Source organism: Haliaeetus albicilla, chromosome 4 (genome assembly GCF_947461875.1).
Source record: "Haliaeetus albicilla chromosome 4, bHalAlb1.1, whole genome shotgun sequence".
NCBI lineage: Eukaryota > Metazoa > Chordata > Aves > Accipitriformes > Accipitridae > Haliaeetus > Haliaeetus albicilla.
Genome location: NC_091486.1, coordinates 12,529,735 through 12,552,512, shown reverse-complemented (window position 1 = coordinate 12,552,512; position 22,778 = coordinate 12,529,735). Strand labels below are relative to the sequence as shown.

The 22,778-nt window shown below is 39.5% G+C and overlaps 1 long non-coding RNA gene across 1 annotated transcript in view; it reads right to left on the bottom strand.

Annotated features, from left to right (window-relative positions):
• Nucleotides 1-10,246: 10,246 nt before the first annotated feature.
• Nucleotides 10,247-22,778, bottom strand: part of LOC138685050 (uncharacterized) — a 30,148-nt gene continuing 17,616 nt past the window's right edge. The window contains exons 2-3 of the long non-coding RNA XR_011324292.1: nt 14,895-14,981; nt 10,247-12,420 (exon numbers count right to left, since the gene is read on the bottom strand). This is a non-coding gene — a long non-coding RNA (uncharacterized lncRNA). The remainder of the gene's footprint in view (nt 12,421-14,894; nt 14,982-22,778) is intronic.

The following is a 22,778-nucleotide window of genomic DNA, read 5'->3' as shown; positions in this document are numbered from 1 at the left end:
AATAGACCTTCTGAAAACATAGCATTGAAAGCAATTACATTTATTCAGGCTGAAAATGTGGTTACATTACTATGTTATTAAGAGTACTATAGCAGAAGTGCATGTAAGTACTCAACATCTGTGCTCTCCCAATGCGTAAATTGTGTTGTTACTGGGTATTACTGTGTTAACATTCTCACTGAAAAGATGCTGAACTTGAAGTAAAACTATCATGAAGATATTTATCATCTTGTCAAAACAGAAGGGTTTTCTGGCAGGAATGTGGAGACTGCTTCAATTTTTCTCTTTGAAAAATGTAAAATAAGAAGATAGTTGTAATAGGAGAACAGCTGAACGAAATAAACTAGAAAAATGGAGAAGATGAAAACAGCTCAAAAAGATGTGTTGCAACTACCAAACCAGTGCCAGAACCATTGGTATACTTTTTTCTTAAGGTGGTTTATGGAAGTTTATGAATAAATTCTCATTGAACTTACAGATGTGAGTGCAGAAATTTAAACAATTAAGGAAGAATTATCCCAAGTTGTTAGCAACAAGTAACAGATATTAAAAAAAATTCCCCCCAAGCCACAATACCATCCTTTGATTTGACGTATTGTTTGAAGACACATAGAACAACACTTCATTTTTTCATCAAAAGGAAAATTAATACAGAAGGCTACCAAGTTCCATTCTTGTCAACTGAACCATTTTAAAACTTTGGATGAAATAGCAAGATTGTCTTACAAATAATTTTTTAAAATGCAACTGTAAAGATAAAAAAATTGCGTAAAGAATTGATATTCTCATGAAGTCACAGACCTCCAAATGGTCAGTCTTCAAAGAAAAGTACAAGCTGTCATGAGACTTGTGATAAAACTACAAGAGTTAGCAGCAGTGTATTCTGAGCATAGAGTTAGCTATCAGAAGACCTAGGTGTTTTTTCTGACTGACATTGGATTTTTTCATTGAAACAGTGTGGGGAATCACTGAATATCTCTGGACCTGTCTGGTTGTTATGGTAAAATTTTGATTAAAAAAAGCTTATTCTTTGCTTACAAAATGAAATGCTTCAATGTCATGTGCTGCATTCATACATAGTATTGTATTGTTATTCATATTCATGATCAAGCTATGTTTCAGAGAGAAAATTAAATTCCATTTCATTCCATTGCATTTCATCAAACCAATTTCATTTTTTCTTCCTGTTTGACAGATAACTAACGTTCCCCAAACATTTCCGGGGTACAATTTTGGATGTGGCCACAGCCAGGTTTGCTCAGACTTTGGGAAAGCAAACTGTGGCAATCTTCCAGGTTCCAACACTACTTGGTGTAGAAATAATGCCAAAGGCAATTAAAAAAAAAAAAAAGCTGGCTAATGTAACATAAATAAAAGTGTAATGAAAAGTATAATGATAAGCAGCGTTGTCCTGAACAGATGAAGGGGATGTCTTGGATTTCCATGATTTATCTCAAATTTGATGTTGTGCCATATAAAGGGTTAGTTTATGTGAAGGAATAAGAATTATATTGTTGGTGGTGAGGAAGAATAATAAATCATTTTTACAAATACTGTACAATAATGTCCAAATAGTGAAACGGTACGAAGTATGAAGTGGGATATGATAGCTTAACACAGGTCATCATGTACTGGACCATCTACGCAGAAAAACCGTGTTACAAACTGACTGAATATTAATTCTACTGTGACAAAATATGCTCTCCCTACCAGAAAGTGGTTGACAAATTGGACATAATTTAGAGAATAGTGACAGGACCAATGTAATACAGGACAAAAATATGTGTGTAGGAAAAGACTCAAATCATTAAGCAGGGAAAAGCTGTCTGAATTATGAATAATTAAAACATATATGTGGTTCTGTTTGCAATTTTAATGCTTGAGATGATGTCCATGTTGCATGAAGCTTCACTGAAAGTAATAAAAAGCTTATTCTTACCTTAAATGATTTACAGTTTAAGTTGCAGTACCAGGGTGATACAGCAAAGTGTATACAAGACTGATGCGCTTAATAATGATGAAGAAATAAATGTATTTAGAACATAGCTTTGGGGGACCAAAGATTTTTGAGGGGACAATTCTCAGATAAAGTAAAACAAAGCTCTTTTGTTTCAGGAAGGAGAGAAAGCAAACAAAATGAAGCTAATAAAAGCAGGAGAAGACATTTGTCAAACAACACAGTTTCATCAGAAAATGGGGCTTTTCCAGCACCTACCTGGGAAAACCATGTTCTCATTCAGTGTAAGTTCTGGAAGTCTCCTGCTAAGAGTACTAACAAGGTCTAGTGATCTAATTAAGTACTAACCTAAGCATGATCAAGCACTAGCACAAACCAATATTATTAAGCTTTCCTCTGAATGGATTACAACCAAAAATTTGTGTGGACTTAACAAGGGAGTATTTCAGAAAATTAGGAGCTTCTTATGAGACAAGTAGGCCAAGAATACAAATGATAACTGATTATTGTTTAAGACTATTTTAGTAGGTGCCCAAACCCCCATAAATATGCAATTAAGGAATAAAGCTACAACTTGGCTAATGGAAAGAAAATGAACAGCTTTTTTGTCTAGCCACCTATCCTTCAATCTATGTATAACAAACAGAAAAGGGGAGATGAATAGCGATGAATATGTAGTTAAGAATACAACCTACAGAAAACAGGTACTTCATTCGTCAGATAGGCTGAAGGGATATCTTGATCACAGTAAAAATGCTATTAGAGGAAGCAGATATTTGGTAGAGAGCTTTTCAGTTCAATGTTTGATTATTTGAAAATAATCTACAGAGTGTTCTAGATTTTCAACATCTCAGTCAAAGATACGCTTAAGTTCAATCATACATATTTAAAGCTACAGCAGGACTAGCTGCATGGAAGACCTATGACCTGTGTGGTTCAGAAGGCCTGTCATCAAATTTGATTTTGTGATGTATTTGGAAGGAATGGGTGTATAAGCTGTGACTTTATTCTTCCTAATATGTAAATAGAGTGGGAAAAATCAAAACAACTTATCTTTGGCCTGTCTGCCCACATTTAAGTGAAGTATCTTATGTAAAGCACATTAAATGCTCTTTACCTTGAGAAGTTCCCACAAGGACAAGATCATAAAGGTATTGAGTTATGACTTGAAGGAAACATCGCCAGGATTCAAGCTGGTTTGACCTTTTTGAGCTAATGACGGTTTAAATAACAACCCAGAGCTTTCAGAAAGCTGGTGATATTATACTGCATGAAGTAATTGTGCATGAGTTTTGAACCCCACAAGATGGCGCCACGTGAACATAAAATAATAAGCACTGCATTTTAAACTAAAAAGTGACTCATTTCCATAATATAAATGGATGCATGTTTTTGTTTAAGTAACATTAGGACAATTCCACTGGTATGTCTTAGAATCTTTGTCAAAACTTGTCTTTTCAGGCAATCCTACTGACAGGAATAATGTTTTATTAGTGAAAGTGTATGTATGAAAATAGTAATTTTTGGCTAAAACTTCATGGCACTATTTATTTATTGCTCTACTAAATATAAAATCTACTATATCATCAAAATGACCTTTACAAACACATAGGCTATTTCCACAGTATGCAAGTTTAGTAGCAGATCTAGATTCTGATGGCTGTAGGGGAAGAACAAACTCTAACAACAGATTAATTGCTCAAAACATTTCTCATTTTCATTCTAAGTTACAAAAAGAAATTAAGCAAGAGAAGAACAGAAAAAAAAATCTAAAAATAATTGCCTCTAATTAGAGTGTTTGTCCAAATTTCCCATGAGGAAGGTTTTGGAATTAGTACTAGCGATGAGAGTATTGAAGACAAGGGTCAATGAAGTTTGTCCCACCAAGATTAAATCCTGTAACTCTTGTTGTTTTAGGAGCAGATGCATAGATAAGTAAGCTATAATAGCTGAGATACTTTTAAAATAATATACTTCTATTGCAAACAATCAATAGACCTTTATCCACAAATTTCAGCATAAAGCTTTAACTTCCATTCGAGTTGTACCAGATCATTCAGATGATCTCAAGAGGTCCCTTCCAAGTTAAATGATTCTGTGATTCTGGTTTGGAACTTTTTTCTTCTACTTTTTTTTCTTCAAGTTCACTCTTGATTACCTCAGTGTAATCTATTGCTTTGCTCACATTGATGGCCTAATCTCATCTGAATTAAAGCTTTCAGCTAAAAGATAAAGTTGGGTTACATCAGTGTAATAACAGTGCTATAACCAGTGCTCTGCTAGTCCTCTAAATGGCCCCACATATGAATTATGGCACTATGCAGTCTTCAGTATGTAAACATTTGTCCAACACTGGTATTTGGGATGAGAGAGAGGGCTCCTTTCCTAAAATCTGCAGGTGAATCAATCACACCAATACATCTAGTCATGTCAGCTCATTAACCTGGTTGTCTTCCACTGCTAATAGCAAATCACAAATCCATTTTCCTTTCTCTATTAAATGGCTAAAATAATTGAAGAAGCAACACATTTAAGTGCTGTGAGAAGTATTTAGGTACTTTTCTGAATCCATAGTGAAATCTGTGGCCATATTTGCTGGGTTGTCAGCATTAACTGATAGGCTTTTACGTTCCAGTTTCTTGAGGTTATGTCAGAAGACTGCAATCTGCTTCCCATACAAATTGACTATCAATTGCCATTAGATTCAAACCCACTACCTGCCCTTTGGTTTTCTTAGTAACTGAAAACACATGTTATGGTACTAAGTTTCCCTCATATTCTTGGGTTTCTTTGACAAAGATTGTCTGAATATTAGGTAGTGGTGAAAAGATGCTGATCTGTTTCCTTTGACACACAAAGTTTTCTCCAGTCATCTACAATAACTAGACAAAATTGGAGTGAAGAATAGCAAGACAGAGCCAGGATACTTTTCATCAGTCATATCTGCTGAGTGACCTTGGAAACAAAGGAACTCTTTTGGGCTTAACCTCACAGCTACAGCATAGTGCTGCAAAAATGACTTTAGCAAATTGCTAGATGAAGCTTACAACCTTTGTCCCTGTCTCTCCATCCCAATGGTTAATGTGTTGTGAATTGTCTGGAAAAGAAAAAGCTGGAAAAGAGCCTACTACAAATATTCTAGCTCCATTGATCCCTGAAAGAATATAGTTAAAGTAATTCTCTTATTCTTAAAAAAAGATTTCCTCCTGACTTCAAAAAGAGCAGCTGGGTTAGTGGTTAGCTGGTTAAAATATGTGGTAACTTGGTCTCCCATTTCAACACAAACATTAACTCAAAATCACAATATACAGCATAGTCATCCAGGACAACATGAAAGTATGAATAAACTTACAAATCCAATCAGTTTACATGCCAGGGCTAAAAACTTCAGCCACTCAATTTCTTCCGTAAAATGTTCAATATTAATTACACTTGCAAATAAGTCTTCTCGGAGATTCAGTGCCTCCCACATGTGAGCCAGCCTACCTACATGCATTATAGCTCTCCTTTCCACCTGGAGATAAGCACAAATTAAAAATGCATCACAGGAAAATGCATGCTATTTTGCCTCCATTCAGAGGAAGACAAGGTTTTCTGTAATCCAGTATCATGCCCAAAATACTTGAGTAGGGCTTGACCTAGGCTTTTATTTTGTAAGTAAGTGTGCTGTGATGATTAGGGGCTAGATAAATAGGGAGCATCAGTGATATCAGAGACTAACTGGATGCCAGAAGCACACATTTGGTGGGTACAGTTAAGAAAGATTATAGCAAAACCACTCCATAAGTAAAATAGGAGAAAAAAGTGGAAGCACATAAAGATTACAAGTTATAAAAATACAGGTAAAATTAATAGTGTGAGTACAGGAAATAATTATTCCTGTAACATCTGGAAGGATGTTAATTTTACAGAAGTGTGGCCTGACTGTAATTTTAAATTTGTTGCTGGACATTTATTCATGCATATTCTTTCTTTGGCAACAGTGGTATGACTTGGGTAAGCAAGCAATCTGAGTATGAAAACCATAGATCTTCAGGGCCAAAGGAAGCACAGCTGAAGAAATAATCTACTTTCCACTGTATAGAAACAGCTAATATATTAGTATTCACCATCCATTATATTTATATTAACCATACAGAATATTTATGGACATAGAGGTGAAAGCAGTTTATCCAAACTGAAAACATAGTCAGTATAACAATATTATTGGAATAATAAATACAATAAAAAGCCTTTGGATGGAAATTATCAATGTCTTATATATTTGCCCCAGAAGCGGGGAAGATATTTCTTGCTCTTTGATCCAGGACCTTTAAGAGCCCTGGTGTGACGTCTTTCCATTCTGTCCAAGGCACCCTTCCTGATGTCTAGGGGAACATCACCACAGGCCACAGCAGATGTACAATAATTCAGACCTATGGCATCAAACTTAAGATGTCAAAATGAAGAAGGAAAGCCTAGAGGCCATCTGGTCTCTCCTTCTGCCCCAAGGCAGAAGTCTGTGATGTCAGAGATGTCTGTGCCCATCCTGCCAGGAGTTTGTCTAGCCTGCTCTTGAAGACCTCCAGCCTTTCCATGTGGTATTCTACGTGCCACAGCCCTGAAGGCATCAGTGGCCTGAACGGTCCTGACCAGCCTCCCCTGGCATAACCCCCATGCCTGCCCTTGGGCTCAGGACCCTTATTTCAGCCCAGCCCAGGGCCATCAGTCCCTGTCCCAGCAATGCCGTAGAATGCCAGGCTCTAGCTCCACTACAGTCCTGCTTTGCTTGACCATGGGCCCTCCTGATCCCAGACTGCTAACTGCTTGACTTGACCTTGGAGATGCCTCATCACCAGGAGCTTGCCTGATGACATGGGCTCAGGGCTGCCTCCCCTGGCCTGCCTGATCCCTTCCTGGGGGCAGTGGGACAGAGCCTGGCTGGTGGATCTCTGCCCTGCCAGCTGTGGCATTGCATGTGGCTCCTGGCTTCCCACCCTGAGGGAGCAGCTGGCCTCTGCTGCATTCTGAGCTACCATTCCCCCTACATACAATCTGTTGCAGTGCTTCACTGCGAAAAAGTTTGTCCTGCTCCCAGCTTAAATCTTCCCTGCTGCATTTTAACCTACTGACTCATTTTCTACTCTCCATGAACTTGGAGAGCATTACTCCCCTTTTTTCTTTGCAGTTGTGTTTTAAAGATGTGAAGACAATTACTATGTCACCTTTGATGTTCTATTTTCTATGGTAAACAACCTGAAATTGCTCAATCCTGCCTGTGTGTTGTTTCATACAATTTTAGTTACTCTAATCTGGAGTCTTCAGCTGATACACATCTTTCTTGAAATATGATGCCCAAAACTGGACAAAACACTCCAGCTGAGACCTTACCAATGCTAAGAATAACAGAAGGATTACATCATCTGTCTATAAATGATATCCCTGTTTATATTTCTCAGTACAATGTTTTTCTCTTTTGCAACAGAACAGTGTTGTTAACTGATATTGAACTTGAATTTCACAATAGTCCTCAAAACTTTCCGCAACAGTATGAGCTATCCAGTTATTCCTTATGTTGTGAATATTGTTGCTGAATCCTGACTCTCTGTAGAATTTTGCACATTCCCTTATTGAATGGCTATCTTTTTTCCACAAGATTACTCTAATTCGTTAAAATATGTTAAGGGAATTTTTAGTCTAGGTGTCATCCTCTAGGTCCTTGGAATGAGAAACTGCTCCCTTTAATCTACCAACATGTAGCTGCCTCTACACACTTCCTCTATCAAATATTTTCCCTTCCTATCAGCAAAGTCATTAATAACACAGACATTTCAATTGTCATTTTGATTCAATGTTAACAGCATAGTGTGATGAGTAAGTTTTGTCAGAACACACTGTAAGAAACATTCAGTGTATTATATCTAGTATACTGCTTGGCTATTCCAGTTTAGGTTGCTGCTGCACTGGATTGGCTTCAGAACATGGCAGTGAGGTGATGGAGAAACAGGTTCACAGTAAACATTGTTATTAATTGTACATACTGTGCTTATATAAATTTTACTTATATTATTATTGAATATTATTTTTGTCAATTTGAAGAATTCCCTGATGTTTAAAAAACTGCCAGAATCTTTTGCCTGTGAAAATGATGAGCTTTGGTTATCTTTCTGATGAATTAGTTAAAACATGGGCCTGATGCTACAGTCCATTTAAAATGGAATCTCAGCTGGGCCAGATATGCAATTGATGTAAATCGGCACAACTCCATTTACCCTAGCTAGGAAGCTGACCTGTATTCTCAGTTTAGACACTGGGAACTTTCTCAGACTGATCTTATCAGAAGCCTAAGTATTTTTTACTCTTTTTAGACCTTACCCTAAAGCATTTGAAATAATTAGGAAACTTACTATTTATTTAATAGTAGGCTTGGGATTATTTCCTTTAAAAACCAAATAACAGTGCTGAATACGTATCATTATCTGCTCCTTGAAACAATATAGGAAATGATGGAAAATAAGCATGTCTTAGATATGTCTCCTTAGGCCTGGGACTACATCAAAGGATGCAAGTAACAGCTTGAAGGCAAAATGTTGTGTTCATCTTAAATTATTCAGTAGAAGTAAAGAGCATTAAAGCATCAATATCATCATCTTCACCTTAATTATCATATCTGAGAAAAACAATTATTGATGTAAAGTAGACCTTAATCATGGAAAAGCATTTATCTTCTAAGACAGGGTTCTCCTAACCTGTTTCATAGGATGGGAACTATGCTTCACTTTTTCTCATCTAGCTCCAACACAGTCTTTATTTGGAAAGTCTGCTTTTCAGTCTTCCATTTCATTTCAATATTTCTCAGCTGAAGTTCTCAAGCAATCATTTTTACTTCCACTTATGGAACAGCCATGTAAATCCTTCAGTGATATCCTTCTCCTCATATTTCCTTAAACGTTTGGGCAAATACTTACAAAATCTTTCTCAGCATCTGTGTCATATCTCTTTCACAGAAAGAAATTTATAAATAAATCACCTAAAAATCACTGCCTTCAATTTTGCCCAGCCTGGTACTGAAAGTGACTGGAGATCTTCTCCTACATCATGACTGTTTGTTGTCTTATGAGAAATGAATTTAGTGATCTCACTCTGCTTTCTAGTGAATACATTAGCATAACTTATGACTCCCACAGCAGAGAAGGCTGAAAATATAGAGACTGGAAAACAGATTTTTCTTTTTCTACCATGAGTCATCTTGGATTACAACTGAGGGACATTGCCTGGCTTAGGCCAGGAAAGCTTGAACTCTTGGTGTCTTGGTGTTCTTCTCCATATGGAGAGACATAAAGGAGCTATATAGGAGATTTTCTCTAAGGCAATTGCTACATCCTCTGTCCTTCTCCAACCGCTTAAATTGCCAATATTGACTTTGAAATCAGATGTGTTGTAATGCTTCTTATATCATGGGACTGGCTGTCTTGTAAGCTCTGTGAGTCCCGCCTCAGGTGGATGAGGGTCTCCTTCTCAGGGCTGAATTAGGCTAAGGTGACCTGCTATCTTGGTCATACAGAGGATGACCTGACATGCAGAGACTGCCCTGGCTTTTGAGTAAAACCTATTGCATTTTTTTCTTCCCTCTATCTGTCTTCTGTCAAGATGTTGGATTTTCTCCCTTTCCTTCTCTTCAGTTTGATTTCCAGAGCTGTGACTTATTGCCAGCTTCATTTCCAGTTTCATTCGCAGAGATGGAAAAGGTGGCCTCAGTCTTAGCACCTGTGTCAGAACACATGAAAGAAGCTTGCTGACCTAAAATAAGCTGTTTCTGTGCTCAGTATCTCTTACTGAATCCCTCACTTTCACTCAGAAGTCTAATCCCCATTCTGAGTCCAGTAGTTGCCATCTCCCTTAGTTTATTTCCTGTTTATTTGCCTTTTTCTTGCACCAAAAGTGTCAGCCCTTTTGTTACGGTGGACCTACCTTTGCAAGGTTCAGTGCTGGCTTCTTGCTTTCTGTCCCATCTGATCTCCTCCGAAGAGGAGTGTGACCTACGCTATTATGTTGTGAGCTTAGTGAGCACTACAGTATGTATGGGATAGACCTTTAAAAAGGCTGGCTTCTAAATGTGCTTCAATTGATATTAGATACCTTAGGCTCAAAATGCAGGCTGTTTCTAAAGATTTCCAGCGTCTGATATTAAAGAAATGTCTCATTTCTTTAACAAGAAAGTCAGGAAGGTAGATCTGTTTTTAAATATTTGATTTAGTGTTTGGATTATGTTTCTGCATGAGAACCAGAGGATGAAACTGAAAACAACTGTTTGCAGTCTTGAAATTTATTCATCTACTTTTGCTGTTCAATGTGATTAAAAGTGAAACAAACGGAAAAAAAATGGTTATAACAATCTCCCAAGTGATTACTAGCAGACAAAATAGGTCTTGGAAAGTGTTAGCTCAAAAACAGTAAAAGAAAAAACACTTCTGGAGTTGAATTCCTACTGTGCAGAATGCTAATGAAACTCGTGGATCAAGAAATCATGCCAAGAAAGCTGTATTAACTTCTTAAAGATTTGTAAGCTACACTGAAAAATGACAAAAGATGACATCCCAAAAGCTTGAGTTCCTCTAGGCCTTGAACATCTATGTTTCTACACTTGAAAAATTACCACCCCATATGACATTACTACCTGTAATCTTTGCTCTGCTGAGTGGAAATTCCTCAGTATAAGTCCAGTAATTCCCACCTTGGTGTTCTCAAGTCAATAAGCTCCTTTTCCTCTACAATTCCACCCCCATTCTTATTTCACTTCCCAACCCTTTGCAAGTCTTCGTCCTAAAATACCTCCCTGAATTCTTACACATACAGTTCACCACAAAACTGTCCTGTATCTGATAATTTCCTCCCATTCCATGACCAATGTCCATGCAGGTATCTCACCTTTTCATAGTTTTCCCACCTTAACACCACCCTTTCCGCCACTGTCCTCTGCATATTAAGTTGTTCCTGCTCCGTGCTCATCCTTACTCTAGTTATCTCCCTCCCCATCTGCCTGCCCATCCACCGGTCCTCTCTCCCCATTTCCAAGCTCTTCCCCATTTTCCATCATTACCAGAGGCTGAGGTTTTCTCCATGGAGCTTGGCCAGCCTTAAGGAGAGGAACCACTGGACCTGATTCTAGAAGCACCTCTGTGATCCCAGCTGTAGTCTACTGGCAGGAGCAAGGCTCCTCTTTCCCTGCATCCCTGTGTGAATCACAAACACCCTGATCCTATCAGCTGTGCATTGCCCAAGGAAGGGTGAGGCTGGGAGCTTGGACAGGTCGCTAGGGCTCCAGATAATAGCTGTTTGTAATCATGCTAGAGATCAGCAAAGAAGAGAGTGTTTGAACCCTTCAGGGTGGTCACCTCGAAACGTTGTGACTCTGGAGATAGGCAAGGTACTGGTTATACATAGTCTACACTGCAGAATGCCTAAAGGTAACATGGGGTGTGTAAATGTAGTGGGGCGAAAGGGGTACTGCATGCAGTTTTTCAGGGAACTTGCAAACACATTTGTACAAATAGAGTGGGTCCTCGTTCAGGGAGCTCTGTGTCTGGGAGACAAAGGCTCCACTGGGATCAAGGTGGTTGGGAAAAAAGTGAGAACAGCCTTCAAGTGTATTTCTCAGCAAAGATGTGAACCTGTGTGTGACTGTCTGAGGGGACAGCAGCACAATATGAGTCAAATGTCCAACTGGGCTGTAGCTTCTAGAATTGTGTATTTAAGTTAGGGCCTGTTTTATGTTAAAATATATATTCCCAATGTTTGTGTATCCCCCAAATCCCCTGTTTAAAATCATGATTCAAGTGAAATGATTTTAGGCAGACAGCCTAAAAACAATAACTCCAGGAGGTCATCTGAGCTCTGAAACATAAAAGATTTACAAGGGAAGGCAGGGTCATGGTAAGGCCTGGTTCCTATCCATTTACCCTGAAATGATACATAATATTAGTCCGAAACCAACAAATAAGTATGCTACAAATAGTTCCCATGGACTGCGTATCGCCTTTGTAAATTGTTTGGATGCTTTAGTCAAAAACCTTCAAATGCAAAACACCTTAAAGGATGAAGAGTATAGAGTCAAGAACAGTACACACCTTCTGAATTATGTGCTGTTGGTATGTAACACAATAGATACAAATTTATTGAATCTGGCAAAAGACTGCTGTAAATAGTAATAATGCACTACCCCAAAAAAGGGATCATTCAGTAATTAGAGCAGAACAACTGCAGAAATTGTACATTTTTGTAATTATTACAGTAGGAAAACTTGAAAGCTTTTATATCAGAATATTATCATTCTTGCAATCTTCCTTCAAGTTTATGGGAGGCTGGTGCCTTCGTTTCAGGTGACAGGAACTGTGCTCTATGTAGACTGCAGTGAGGTTGCTCCAGAGGTGAATCCTAAATAACTTCCAGCGGAAGTTGGCAATACTTCTTTATGTGGCTTTAGCCTACAAATGAAATGGAAATGGTTATTTTATTTCTATATACAAAGTTTTTCTCCCTTCCTAGTGCTTTTGTCTAAAATTGCATCTTGGCATATCTTTGAATGTCAGGAAGTGCAGGGGAGATAGCCTGCTGCTTATGGAAGTGAAACAACGTGAACATACAACTCTCTTCTTTCAAGCAGTTCTTTTTTTCACAGATATAAGAAGCTAAATAATGTTACTAAATTGCCGTTCACCAAAGTGTACTGGTTATTCGGGTTTAGCTAGCTGAAGTCTGTGCTGAACTGGTTGCAGGCTTGCTGAGGATTCTTGATGGAGTTCTCATGCTCAGTTATATGTTCCGCTATGTAACTGTTTCAAGTAATGAATAGGCTTTATATGTCCCAGAGACATTTGCTGCTGACCAGTTAGCACTAATAATATTATTTTCTCTTTCCTATTGATGTCAGAGTAGGCCTTTGTACTTGAATGTGGTGGCAAGAGGATGGGAATCTTAATTACTGAGGGCTGGATCATACTGCCTTGTAGGAAACTCTGGGAGGAATACAAAAGAAAGCGAGATTCCTCCATTGGAAAAGCAGTAGTAGAAGGCCAACTTCTCCTTCCCCCTGCACAGAAGGTGCAGGGAACCCTGCCTCTAACACTTGTAAACAATTAGCAAGAGACACTGGCCTCAGCAGCAGTTGGACTTTGGTCTCTTCAGGTTGGTGAAGAACTGTTTAATAAAAGGGCATAGGAGCTTGGTACAAATTAAAACCAGAAGATTGGTTTTACCTTCTTTGTAGACTCCCCAAAGCACCTGGGAAATGAACAGCTATCTCTGGGCTTCCTCACCTTCAGGATTCTCAGAAACCATTTGAGAGTCATCTGAAAATATTCACCCTGACTGCATATACATAATTATTTTTATCTAGATACACATAATTATTTTTAAACTTACTGCTATCTAAGCTGGCTTTAACAGGTAGGTAATTTTAAATAATCTTTTGTGTGCTGTAATAAGACAGAATATAACAACAAAAACATCATGTGTCATTCTGTTTTCCCTTTAAGACATTTTGTGATACAGCATTGCCCCAGGGTTGAAAAAACCCACAGCAATAATCTGTGGACAAAGTATTGGACAAACTGTCAGGGGAGCTTAATAGCATTTATATCACTGCTGAGAGGGTACAAATGCAATAGAACATGGGCACAGTAATTTTTTTCCTGCAGACCGCTAAGAGCAGAAACAAAGCTTATGGAGAATGAATTAAATCAATCTGAGAAACTGCAAATGTAGACACTTATTCCTTGAGAAAATTAAATTAAACAAGTTTCATTGGGTTTTGATTAAATAATCCACATGTTTTTTGTTATGATTCATATTTATATTTTATTATTCTCTGCCATAATTTCTTACTATGCAGAATAGTTCATAAACATTGTTTAATAGGAATGTATTTAATTACAGAGAAACATGAATTCTTGATTTAGCATAGCACAGTAATTCTATGATAAAAACAAAAGCTTAATAATGATGAGAGGATCAACATGTGCAAAGGAAGTGTCTCTCAGAAAGCTGCTGTGCCGTAACCACATTATCACTAACGGAAATAAGTCAGCAGGAGGTTGTTATGGACATGCACACTGCTAGCATTAGGAAAACACTACTTACACTCCTTCCTCCCCCAATTTGCTCCTAGTGGTTCACCATTCTTAAATCCCTGTTTTGATAAGAAAGTGAGCAGAGAAGAGGGGCTGATTTCTGCTTCATAGGTTTGAGCACTCGGATTATTGGACAGAAGCAAAGTAAAAGCAAACTGCCTTGGCAGTGGAGGCATGCTGTGTTTGTATCCTGCCTTTTGGAAAGAACAAATAGTCTGTGAGAGATATGGGAGAACGACAATGCAGAGCAGCTTGCTGGTTTTGTATCACCATATCCTTAAATAGAGAGCGGAGACCTGAATGTTTATTATTTCCCTATTTGTAGCCATAGCCAAGGGAAACAATAGCCTTGCACATACAGCCTTGCATACATTGTTTGCTCTTGGACCTTAGCAGCGTGGAATATGTATGCAGGTGGAAAGTTCTGAACACTGAATACATTTTTGAAACTCAGATGTTCCCATCTTCATCCCGTCTTCACCTTTCAGCAAGCCTGGGAGGTCTAAATCAATTATTTACTTTAAGTTCCCTGCTTGATCTTGGGTTTTTGCCATCCAATTTGACAATCCAAGGGCAGCAAGATTCACTAGGGTGTCTCCTTCAGGCTGCAAATTTTTTGTTCCCTAATTCTCTGGTGCAGGTAGGATGACACAGGGATGGCATGTGGCCTTGGCTGAAGCAAAGTATGCTCTCACTCATCCTAAATGACCCGTGAGCCTTTCTAGCCACCTGCTGCAACACTGGCTGCTCTGACACTTGGCAGGAAAAGAAAAAAATGACAGCTATGGCCTGGTTGCTGGATTTTCTTATTTCATGGCCCCTAGGCTTACCTGAGTGGCAGGAGGGAGCCTGTTTATCACAGTTCATTTGGATCCCTTCCGTCGTTCCTCCCCTCCAGTTCTCCTGAAAACTTCATGCTTCAAAGAGAAACAGATAATAAAGCAGCAAGAGTGAGTAGTTTTCCCTCTCCCCTCTCTATGACCCAGCCAGCATCCAGCAGAGAAGTTGCTATACACCTACAGCAGGGAAGGGACACTGGCTGACAGCCTCAGGCATACCCTGCATCTACTTCCCAGCTAGCTGGGGAGGAAGCAGAAGAGGCATTGTGTGACACGTTGCCAGCTACAGCAATAACAACTGATACTATCAAAAGTTTCCATGTTTTCAACTCATCATCAAATAGACATTTTTCTTAAGTGAAATTGGCACCACAGGGACTACGAGTCAGCGGCAAGGTGAAGGCACAGCACCTCTGACATGCTGGTGTGCAAATGCATGTTTCCTTTCTGGCCTTGGCTTCCGAAGTTGGGGAGCAAAGAATGGAGGTCAACACAAAATGGAGGAAGGAGATCCAGTGGATAAGCTGTGGGTAAAAGATGACATTCTGGATCTTCATACCAGTTCTGTGCACCCACCTCACACTCGCAACTGGTCCCTGCCTTTCAGTCTCTCCCTTCTGCCCTCTGTGGAGTCCTCACTCCCCTTATCTGTATCCCTCTGTGCCAGGGAGGAGACTGCAGCATCCTATGGCACCTGCCTAGGTGTTCCTGGGCACAGAAAAGGGCAAAACAGCCCACTGGAATATTTTTCCACAGAATGGTCTTTGTGTGATGGTGTTATATTGCAGAGTTACAAGGTTATATGGCAGCTTGGGAGACCACATTCCTGGGAGGAAATTTACTTTGAGGACATCTGTGGACCATATATCACCCCCTCAAAGAATCCACAGAGCCTTAGCCACCAAAGTCTCTGCTGTAATTTCTTCTTGGGCTACTTGGCACATGGTCAGGAGGTGCAAGAGCCCAAACCATGAGTGCGGTGAAGCCTCCACAACCACTGACACAACTGGTAGGAGCACTGCCATGCACTGGGCCACAGTAGGTGAAAACACATTGGTCTTCAAAAATCAGCTGTGTGCCCATGTGGTATCAGTCCTAATGTATTTGTTCTGGTTGCTTCAATAGTCCTCTTCCCCTACCACAGCTCACATTAAGACATTATTTACTGACAGCATCACAGTAGAGCCAAGGGATTGTTGATCCTCTGGTGTCAGAAGTTCAGCAAGTACAACAGAGGAGGCCACAACTTTATAAGTAGAACTCAGACATCCATCTGTGTTTTCTCTTTCACAGAGGTTTAAGCCAACATGATTCCTCTCATATTTTCCACAGGTTAAGTGCAAACATGAAGAATTACTTTGGTGTGGTTGTTGTGCTGCAACTTACTAAATCACAGCAATTCAGTAATGAATCTTAAGGCAGATGGTGATGTACATCCAGTTGGTGTTGACACTAGGTTTTAGAGCAAGCAGTTAGATCCATGATTAGCAATTTAATAACAAAAAGAAATAGTCAGCAGAACTTCCACTCCATTAAAAAAGAAAAAGTGGCTGTTTTAAATGTTGCTGAGCACATAATCTTTCTGAGACCGGTATCTTGACTTTAGACACACAGAATGAGCCAGAAAGCCTGTGAAGGTGGTGCTCAGAGACTGGCTCAGACAGTGAGGAATGTGGAGCATGTGAATTCGCCAAGGCTGTGCCTTGACACAGCTCAGCAACTGAGAGCTGCTGCAAAACCTCTCCAAGGCTTCCCAGCAGGTTAGAGGTGCTGCTACAATTACCTTAGAGGGCTTACTGCTTGATGGAAACCTAAAAACATTTCTCACATATATCTGAGCCTTTGTGTAAGCCTCATAAAGTCCAAGTGTGCAACTGGTGCCCTGACGAAGGGTTGGACCTTGATTTGTGATGAGGTCTGAGTGCTGCCTTGTGCAGAGACCTCACTGCAAAGCACACCTTGAAACTGGCCCAGCAAAGTACATGTGCTGAGCCAGAAATCTCACACAGGCAGATGTCTTTGTGCAACTCCAGTGAGCTAAAGTAGGTTAAACAGGGGTAAAACCGAGGTAGTGATGATGGAAGCACAGCTGCATTTTTTTTGCTAAAAGTTTTAGAGTTTTTTTTCTCTCCTTGCTGTGGCTTTGGTAAAGCTAATTTACCTGGTCTAGCCCTGATTTCTTGTGTTTTAACTGGGAACTTGCCGGTTGGGGGAATCTTTAAGAAGAACAGGATAGTTTTCTAAGTCCTTTGTTACCAGTAGGTTGGGGGGAACACAAGGCTGGGAACCCAGTCTGCTTTCCCTCTTTTGTAGGAAAAGCTTTCAGCTGCTTTTTTGTCTACCCCACTCAGAAATTTGAAAAGAAACATGAGGGTAAGGTAAATTCCTCTTCTACCTTTATAGATCCCTCTGTGGGATCATCCTGAGTGGTTTGGGCAGCCCAGACTGCCAAACCTGTGAGCTAAGTGCAGCATCCACCCATGTGTGTGCTGTGTGATGAATGCCATTGGCAAACGTTACATTCCTGGCTCTTATTCTCCCATTGTGCAGCTTGGTCAGTCCCCTGCCCATAAACAAATCTGCCAGTTTGGATAACCGTCTCTTGGTTTGGTCTGCTTCAAGTATTTTTTTTTGGTATCATTAATATAAAGAGACCAGAGAGCTACAAAGAGCAATACATAATGAAAGATGGAGATGCTGTGTGTACATCTACATCTGTACATAATTTTAGCTAATATCTAAATTAGCAAAATATCTAAAGGATCTAAATTTTGCCTTGGCTTTTAATTCTTTTCAATTCCTTTAGTCCTTTAACATGTAATTAGAACTCTGATAATGCTGCATCAGTATACTGTAAAGTGGAAAACCCCAACTCCATTTTAATAGAGTCCATACTGAAAATCAGAAAATAAGACTAAGGATTATGTTTTTGACTTCTGGGCTTTATCAGGCTTTAGGAAAAAATTTACATTTTCAGCTGAGGAGAAGAAAAACTGGGAAGCCAGAGCAAAAAAGACAAAGAAAGATGAAAGCAGTTGGGAAAGAAGAGGAGGAAGTGAATGAGGGGAAAAAGGAGTGGAGGAAGTATGAAAGGGTCAGGTGGCTTACTAGGAAGGCAAAAAAAGGATCAAAGGGTAGGAAGCCAAGTACTAGAAGAAATAATTATAATTTTCAGCAGCTGGGGAGAAAACTACAATAGAGAAGTCTTCATGGTGCACAGTTGGAAAGGGAAACTGAAAGGTACTGTATCAAAAAATGATAGTAAAACAGAACTTGTGGGGGAAACAGCAGAGAAGAGCAAAGAAAAGTGGCTGCTAAATGGAGAAGCACACTGTCATTTGTATCAAGGGATGGTGGCACAAAACTAGTAATAGCTTCATCTGTTCTGTGAGAGGTGTTGGAAATCCTTTTGCAGTGGTGCAAAGAGAAATGTACTTTCAATATTATGTTCAGCTGAGGCTCTTCAGCAAACTGGTGGAAGCAATTAGCATAGATCATCAGTTTAGCATTCTTTGAATACTGTCTGCTGGACCTCTTTTTGCCTAAAATGATACTTACAAACATTTCTTTCAAACCATTAAGTTACAAATCAAGAAATTAGTAAGCAAATCCTGGTAAATATGATCCTGCTTTTAAGGTCTTGAGCTTGGTGGCAGGGCCTGAATGATGAACTCCAGATGGGAATGGGATGACCTTCAGGAAGGTAATCAGAAGGGAATGGGAGAAAATCAGAGTGACTTTTCTCATTTTCTGAGTCTAGTTTTTTCTGTATCAGTTTTTGTTGCAGTCTTTTTCTGTAGGTAGTAGAGAGATTTGGTTTTTTATCTTGGGTCCTGCAGTGGAATCCATATTTTCCTTAGATTCCTTGTATATTTATGCTGAAAATGATAAGCAAAACCACATTCTATGCATGTTTTCTTTTACTTACAACTTTTCTTTTTTTTTCTACTCTATTTTGCAGAGTTATTTCTGCATTCTCTACTATGTGACAATCTTTCGTGAGGGTATTATCCCCATATTGTCTCAACAAATGATCAAGAGTTTTAGCACCTGTTCTAGATTTGGTCCAAACCAAGAACATGGCAGAGCAAGAGGGTTGTCCTCCTTCTAATTTCTATGATGAAAGTAAGAAAAAGATCCAGAAAAATTAGGCATAGACACAATGTTTTCTCTGGAGAAAAGAAAGAGGGTGCCAAGAGAGAAAATGTATTGTTTTAAAATAGGCTCTGTTCACTAAATCATAATTACTGATGAGATTCTAGCCTGTTTTCAATGGACTGAATAACAATATTAATATTTGCAGTTTTCATGCCATTAATGTAAATGGCAGAAGACCTCCAGTTCACCCTCCCTCCCCGCAGTGTTTTGTCCACTAATGAGGGAAATATGTAAGGGATGATACATCAGCAGAGAAATACTGAAATCAGCCTCAGTCCCAAAATACTGAAAATTTGATGGAATAAATTATCTGGCAAGCAGGCTGCAGAAAGGCCTCAGAGGTAGTAAAAAAAAAGTCAGTGGTATTGTTAAATTTTGAACCAGATCCTTTAGCATCTCCACAGGACTTTCTTCTAAGGGTGTGACTTAGTTTTGAACATAACCCAATGTAATGAAATGTCAGCACAATGTGCTTCATGGGAAAGCATAGTTGCTTGAGATACTTAAAAGAAAACTGATTAAAGTGGAAAAAACTGGTGGAGAATCATGCATCCTGAAAGGGAGATGGAAATAATAGTCTGACCCCTTGTACTTCTAAAAACCCTCATACTATTCTGATGGTAAATATGGGCAAAAAAACGGGAGGAATTTATGTGCATGTGCAGGAGGTGGTACTCCCCTCCAGTGATGACTCTAATAACTTTTACCTGGTAGGCATCTCAGCAGAGTAATTTGTAGAAGACTTGTACATGTGTGTGCATGTAGCACAAAGGAAGTTGAAGAGAACAGTATCACAAAAGTCAAGAACAGAATTGGTTATTTACTATCACAAAAAGAATAAGCAGACAAAATATTTAATGGATATACATTGGCAGACTGAAAAAAAAAAAAGGCCATTGCCTTGCAAAGAACCTGTTCATTTTCTCCTTTTGACCCCTTTTTGTGCTCACCTCCAGTTGTCATGTGCCTGTCTCAAATCATGAGGTCTCCTGTGCAGATGCATGAATGTACAAGAACTTTGAAATGGGTCCTGCTTAAACAGCATTAGGGGGAAAAAAGCATATGGAAACTTGTTCTAGGGAGCTATTGCATGCTGTAGCAAGTTTCTCTAACATGTTGAGATGGGCATGTGGCAACTGAGGCTGAGCATGAAAAAGCCAAGTCTTCTGGCCACCTCCTGCCCAGGAGGAAGCAGTAGCTGGAGAGTTTTAACAAGGGCTTCCCAAACAGAAGTGGCAACCAAACATGAAGTTCCCTGAAAGAGTAATCCCGCTGCTTATAGGCATGAATGACCCCTTTGGTGCTGTCATCTTCTTGTGGTCAGGGCTTAAGCCTGGGACCTTATCCATGGGTTTTGTATACTGTTCATGACAGCCTGTAAGTAGGATATTGTGTTTTCAACTCCTTGCTCTACATATATTTTTCTGAAATTTAGGTGTCCCTACTGTCCCACATTTTGCCCAATATGACTCTTTCTTGCCCAGTTTGACTCTTGCCCAGTTTCAAAACTCCTAGAGTTCTGTAGCCAAGACAGGAGTTTCTTACTCTACCATGCTGGGGGAGCAAAGATGTTCTGGGACAGTGGCAAAGATGACTGGGGTTAAAGTGCCACTTTGTTTATGTCCCAAATCAGCCATAGGTCTCCATTCAGTAAGTGGCATTGTAAATGATCAAATTAGAATGACTTCATTCTTACCATGTTATTTTAACGTAACTAAGGTTCAGAAAGACTCTGGAGCTTCTCTTTGATAAGCAAGAAGAAATGCAACATGACTGCAAACTTTGTAGTGAAAATAAAATAAAACCTTGCATTTTCATGACCTTGAAGAGTATTGTAACGAAATTCTTTACCAACTCAGGTACTTATCATAATAAATCCTTTAAGTCGAGAAAGTCTGTCTCCTACCTTTGCCTAAACAAGATGAAACCAAATAAGGTTCTCTTAAAAGTTTTGTATTAAACCTAAATTACAATTCCCTGGAAGAAAGCTTAGGGCTTGAAATGGGGCATGGGGAAACAGGTAGAATAGGGCAGTGCCTGGGGTGCAGCAGGTTGCTGCAGGGCTGGTGGCAAGTGGAGACAGAGCTGGGAGAGGAGCCCTGGGGTACCCTGGTGCAGAGCTGCATGGTGGGGGAGAGAAAGACCACCCCAGCAGGGCAAGTCATTCACTTTGAAGATGAAGTGGTCAAAGGGGCACAAGCTGGGGTCCTGCCTCAGGTGATCCCTGCCAGCAGAGAAGCATTGACAAAACCAATTTCTGCTTAAAAGCAAAGAGCCAGAAATTTTAGCAATTGCCTTCAATTGCTAACAAGGGAAAAGGATAGAGTCTAATACTGATACTTAAATAGTGGACAAATCTTGCTATATAGCAGTTATTTGCTAGTCAGGAAGGCTACTAAATCACGCTTTAAGTTAGAAAAAGAGCTGATGTATTTGAGCACACAGTGAAACTAGAGAATCATGTCATTACAGAGCTCAGCCCTTCTTTTGTCTGCCCTGTGCTTTTTATCACTTTTCTCTTTTGCATCATTTTAAAATGAGACCCTGATATCTGTTCTGGCACTGGAAAGGCAATCGAACGTGCCTGCACAAAGCTCCTTCCTGTGAGTCCGTCATCACAGGTCTGAGATGTGGTCCTCCCATTGACTATTGACACTGACGAAAGGAGCGGTCTCTTCTACTTCTCCTGTAAAGCAGCTATTGCTGTACAAATAATGACATAATGACCAGGGGAGGAAATGACTTGGTGGTGAAAATTGGAAAGAAACTACTGTTGATTGAACTAAAAAAAGAAATGCCGCTGTTGTTCGGAGTATTTAGCCTAGCTGCAGCCAGAGTTTGCTTTTTTCCACCTTTTGCTTTGCAAAAAGTGGTTGGATTTCTTACAGCAAATAGAGGCATTTGTTGTAAAGACAAGTTGTCAGCAGCATAGCTCTGCCCACACCATGCAAGCACCATATATTATGTATATGGGGGAAAGCTATGAAAACATAAGTAATCTGCATATCCACACTTCATGTATTGTGGGTTCAGTCTTCATCCAGCCTTTAAAGGAGCATCTCCTCAGGAAAAAACAAGCAAGGCAATTTGTAAGATGCCAATGACAGATAAATTCTTTATTGACTGAGTCAGATTAGTTAACTTAGTTGCACCCAGAGTCCATGAAACGCTAGTGAAAAGACAAGCTTTGGATCAGGTTAAGAGAAGGGGTACAAAGCACTGAAAAGGCATAGCCTTGATAAGGCATAGCACCTATGAATTAAAACAGCAGTTGTGATGACTAAATCTAAGTCCTGAGCTTTGGACATATACCTTTCTTTTTTTATTACCACAGACTTCTTTGTATCTGGAAATCTTTTAAGATTATTATTTGAGAACTATTTCTGAGTGATGAAAGCATGCCAGTGCCTGCCCAACCTGTGGCTAAGCTAACAAGTGTGGAATTCAGTCTTGCCATAGCGTTACAGTGTTGTAGCTGTGATGATCCAACCTAAAGACATGAGCAAGGCAAATGGTGTAGCAAAACATACTACATGTTATTAGGTCAGGTGGTATTACTGGGAAAACCAGACATATCTGGGGGAATGTAAACTGCTTTTTAGGGAAAAGTATTGCAAAGGCCTGAAGGAAGACTTACGCACCCAAAAGCCTATCTGGTGTTTCCCAAATATATCCGCTGAACCAATAAATTATATTCCTTGTCTTTGCAGACCATAT